Source organism: Rousettus aegyptiacus, unplaced genomic scaffold (assembly GCF_014176215.1).
Source record: "Rousettus aegyptiacus isolate mRouAeg1 unplaced genomic scaffold, mRouAeg1.p scaffold_m13_p_8, whole genome shotgun sequence".
Lineage (NCBI taxonomy): Eukaryota > Metazoa > Chordata > Mammalia > Chiroptera > Pteropodidae > Rousettus > Rousettus aegyptiacus.
Genome location: NW_023416311.1, coordinates 94,085,713 through 94,091,098, shown reverse-complemented (window position 1 = coordinate 94,091,098; position 5,386 = coordinate 94,085,713). Strand labels below are relative to the sequence as shown.

The window sequence follows — 5,386 nt, the reverse complement described above, 5'->3', positions numbered from 1 at the left end:
CTTTAATTACCTCTTTAAAGGCCCTATCTCCAAATAGAGTCATGTTGGGGGGATGAGGACATCAACATGAATTTTGGGGGGACATAATCCAGTCAATAACTTCTTTTATTTTACATTTCAGTTAACTTCATCTAGGAAACAGTAGTGCCTGTAAGTAACTATCCTCCACCCACAAATTTAAAAAACAATAATAACCAGATCCTTCAAGGTTAATACTGGAAAGCGAATTTCCTGAAGAAGAGAAACAGCTGGATCCCGGAGCCCTATTGTTTGTCCCCCAAGCTCCACAGTCCTGGAGGGAACTCTCATATGGACCTCTGCCACCTCCTCCACCCCAGGTGGGGATCAGGTTGGGAGTGGGGAGTATCATTTCCCTTTTAATAAAGCTGGCCTCAACAGGGAGGCATGACCCTTCCGCTCATGTCCTATAGCACAGCTGAGCCAAGGTTATGTCATTTAAAAGAGGCTTTCCTAAGAGCCAGAAAGTGGCAAAAGGCAGAGAATAACTGACCGCAACAGGAAGCACATGAATCTTTTGGCCAAATCCTCCCTAGTTATGGTCCACTGGAGTGAGCTGTCCGGTCTAAGATACCTAGACCTCCCATGTTCCATCCCGAGAGTATTCCTAAGTGCCTTTCTTCTATTTTCCACTTCTCGCCTAGCTGATTGCCTCGGCAATGAACATTCTTCTGCAGAGGAAGTCATGGAGGCAGGACCCCAACATGATAACCATGTCAGAATGCCCCTCGACATTTCGCAATGAGATGGCACTTTCCTGGGAATCATCTATGGCTATATCCATGTGTCCCAGATGTTCCTAAGGGGCCAGTTGTCTTCATCTTCCCAGTGCTCCAGGGTCAGCGCCAAGATGTGCCAGGCACCCTTAGTGGAATAATGGATTGCTCACGTGTCATCTTTCTGTCTGGGTCTTAGATCATCTCTGCTTTAAGCTTCGATGTAGTCACACCTGTGTTATTCTTCCTTCCAAATGACAGACATCCAGTGCCCCCAATAAAGAAGTCAAAAGAAATAAGAGCAATTATACAGATCTTGCTTGGAGAGTTTACTCTTGTAATTACTATACAACTTTAGATAACATGAAAACCCACCCCCCCATAGGTGCATAGCAGGAATGAAAGGACTGAAAAATCTATATTTATTCCTAGACATTAGGAGCATATAATCTTGGTTACAATATTTAAAAAAAACTGTTTTGCATACATGCATTTTATCTACTGAATAAAAATTGATAGAAAAGGTTTTTGTCTAGGAAAGGAGAATTTCAGCAGCAAAAGCCAAGGTTTCATTTATTTTTCTAAATTAATTGGATCTATAATTCTCAGCCTCCTGCCATCATTCTTCACAGCAGGTCCCTAGTCTGAGGTCTGGGGATGAGGCCAATTCCCGATTCACCCCCTGACTCTCGGAGCCCAGGATTCTCCTTGAAGCATTCCCATGAAGAGCTTGAGCCACTTCCTCAAAGGGAAAATCACAGAAACTCTGAGCACTGTGTGGTGATCTTAGCTGAGACACATTCACAAGGAGGGGTGTGTGTGTGCGCGCGCACACGCGCGTGTGTTTAACAGACAACAATAGAAAAGGCCAGGAAGACAGACTTAATTTTTCTTTTGAAAAATTTTCATTTCCATGTTTCCAGTTTTGAATACCTGAGCATAATGATAGCTATGAACAAAATGTTTATAGTCCACTGATATCCTTGAATTAAAATAAGCCTCCCAATCATTCATTCACACAGTAAGCATTTATTCAGGGCCACCTGTATGCGTAGGTCCTGAGAATGCAGAAGTGGGAAGTGACACTCTTTTTGCCTTCAGAAGGTGTATAGTCAGGACGTACGGTGAGGTGAACAGTTCCTTCCAGGAGCCCACTTCAGTCGTGGGACCAGCTTGGTGGCCTTCATGGGGAGGAGGGTGGCTGTGATGTTTAGAGCAGTTTGGAATGAGCAGTGTGTCTTTCAGGATCCAAGCTGATGGCTGATTTACAGCTGGAGGACGTATGATGTGAGGGTAAACTATGGCTGTGTGACTCCTTGAGTTCAGTGGATGTCAGAAAGCAAGTTACTTAGATAGCTCAAAAAAGGAAGAGGTAGGAACCCTGGCTTCTTGATCAAACATGGCTCGTTTGTAGGTGGATGGGGCCGGGAGAGGAGAAGTGAGGAGAAAAGCAAGCATATGTACATCAAAGCAAATGCAGAAGAGAAAAAAGGCAAATGGAACTGACTGGGAAGGGAAAACCTCAAGGTAAATGCCATCGGAATGAGCTAATGAAGACAGAAAGTCTCTAATACAGTGCCCAGAAGGTTTAGAGCACCTCTCCTGGAGAAGACTCAAAGGACTTTGTAATGTTATGGAATTAATTTTGATTGTCTATGGCACTCGATAATGCTTTTTAATCTCTGCGATCTCCCTCCTGCTATCCATCTCTCTCTAGACTATCCATGGGTTATTTCCCTCCTCATTTAACATTTCTATGAGTCTTCAAAGTTTAATTCTTATTTCCTCTGTAAGGTGGCAGTGTCTAACACAGTCAGTAGATGTCACTGTTGAATAGTTAAGGTGTCCAGTGGACCAAGCTCTTAGGTCAGAAGCTTCAGGTCCCCTTAGATGGATTTACTCCCTCCTTGGTTGGCTCTGTAAAGTTTAAAATCTGTGCACAGTATTTACTGCAGACAGTGCTGCAGCCACCTCTCCATTTTAGATATGACATTCAAGACGTGATTTGCCCAGGATCTGCGATCACCGGCTTTCACCGGCCTCCAGCTGCAGCACATTGCCTCATGCGCTAAGAAGCCACAGTTGCCCTTCGAGGCTGATTCAATGGCATTTAATAGTATCTACCCCTGGTCCATTGCCCTCTGGACCTAGATCTTTAAGTTGTGGCCAAAATCTTAGCTCCGAAGATGGAGACGGGATCAGGTACCACATGGTCCTGAGCGCAGGAGCCAGTCTGAATGTGCCTGTCACTTGATAGCAGACAGACACTCCTCATCAGCTCCTCAGGACTCCAGGCGCCAGGAAGTAAGTTGAGGTCAGGGAGTTTGTTTTATCTACTGATTTGGAAAAATATTTAGCCTCCCTGGAACAGGGATGTGCATTCCGTGTGCCTGAAGCCATGAAATTTGGCAAGTCCCATATTAGATGCCTAAAACTGTTATACAACTCAGTCTAATTTAGATTGTAAGGCTGCCAGACGGAACTGGTTCTCTCCCTTGGTCCAAAAGTCCCCTCTGACAATTATTAGGGCCCAATAATCAATATCAATCCATAATCATAATAATGAGAATGAATATACTACTACTACTACTACTAATAATAATAATATCCATTACCCAGGTTTGACTTATAGTTTAAGATACACAGCTTTGAATAATCAGAAGCTAGAATTTGGCTCAGAGGGCCATGTGAGTACTTGTGCAATAATTTGGCCATCTTACAAATAAAGACAAAGGTATTTGACAGTGTGAATGAGAATAAACACATCTCCCAGGCTAGTGTTTCTTTTACAATTGTCTCTGGCGACCAGAAAAAAAAAGAAAAGAAGCTATCTTACTTGCAGTTTTTCAAAGAAGAGACCATTGCATGTGTCACACAATTTTTATTTGAAATTGTCTTAAAAAGATTTAATACTATTTAATTTTGCATGTTGTAAATGGATCTGTAAGAGCAAGCTCGTAAAACTTTGTTCTCTGAGAAAGTAACACTTCAAATGAATTAGCAAACTCAAAACCAGTGTTTCTAACACTTACTTTCCAAGTGATTAATAATACTCGTGTTAGTGTATCTATGTATGGAATTGTGGAAAAGGCATATGTTTTCGATCCAAATAGATATGGGCTTAACTTGTCACTCAACAGATTCTTCAGTTTTCTTTATGTTCTGTTCATCACACCTAATTGTATTCTGTGGAATGCAAATTTTGTAGAATTGGACAAAAAGATCCCAGGACAGAAAATGGGAACTGAAGTGAAATAAGTTTGGAAAGTGCTAGGTTGAATTAAGTTCAACTGGCATTTTAATTGTAGAGTCAGTCACTCAGAACCCTTACTACATTAGAATATAATGAGGCTATCAAAGAAAGGAGCAGCACACAAATTAAAACACAATGAATGTCCCAGCGTTGCCCAAACTGATTTATGGAAACTGTTTTTCCTAGAGTGTCTTGCGGAATTCAGAAATTTAGGGAAATAATGTCTCTATTCCTTAGGACTCTTTAGGTTACAAGTAATAGAGACCAAACAGTAATTTAGGCAAAAAGAGAAAACCAGTTGCTCAGGTAACCAAGTCCAAGGCAGGACAAAGGTGGGAATAGCTTGGGACAACTGGAGAGCTTATAATACTTAGTATTTATTGTGCAATGACCACGGGCCAGTCACCATGTTCAGCATGCTTCACGTGTACTGATTCGTTCAATCCTCCCAACAGCCCCATGAGTTAAGTAATATTATTATTATTATTATTATTATTATTATCTCCTTTTTCATAAAAGTGGAAACTCAGGTTCAGAGAGATTATTTCCCAAGGTTACCTAGGCAGTCTGACCCCGAGCTCACACTTGAAACCACTAGGCACTGTGTGTCTCCAGGGACTTAAGTGTTGTCAAAGTTTATTGTCTCCATGTGACTCTTGTGTCCTTGGGTCTATTTCATTCTCTTCAATAGCTTTCCCCATGAGATTAGAGACCCAGCTCCCAGCTTTTGGCTTGTCCCCTCACCTCCTTCCCAAGAAAAGTTTCCTCCCACTTAATGTTCTATTAAAAACATTTTGGAGAAGAGCCGAGGTTAGCCCCTGACTTGAGGTCCTGGGCCCAATCTTGAGGGGCAGTTAGGTGGCATATTCTACTCAGCTCAGTTCTCATGCAACTCCTGTGGCTGGGAGCATCCACAATATCGACATGTTCTCTCTCTCTCTCTCTCTCTCTCTCTCTCTCTCTCTCTCTCTCCCTCGCCTACAGCACAGGTCTTCCTAGGTGGTCTCCCATTCAAGTACTCAGCAGGCCCAACCCTGCTTAGCTTCCGAGATCAGATGAGATCGTTGATGTTCAGGGTGGAATGGCCATAGACTTCAACATGTTCTCAATGGGATGATGGGGAGCAGTTCTCTGAATGAAGAAGGTGTGTTTTCCGGAAAAGGCCTTGGGCGGGCACTGACACTCCGAACTCTGACACACCCTCAGATCTTCTGGGATTGAGTGGCATGTGTATGTAGAGCTGTCAGTATGGTTCCTGGCACCAGAGCAGGTTGTGGGTTCATCGTGACTACTCTTCTATTCAGGTTGCAAAAGAGAAAGACCCTCTTTTTAATGGAGTTACTAAACTAAGCGGGTGGAAGAAATAGCTGGGAAGTGTGCTTTGTACCAAAGTCATAGT

General features: G+C 42.8%; 1 pseudogene; it reads right to left on the bottom strand.

Moving 5' to 3' along the window:
• Window positions 1-4,962: 4,962 nt before the first annotated feature.
• On the bottom strand, window positions 4,963-5,080 carry LOC118607473 (annotated as a pseudogene).
• Window positions 5,081-5,386: the final 306 nt, after the last annotated feature.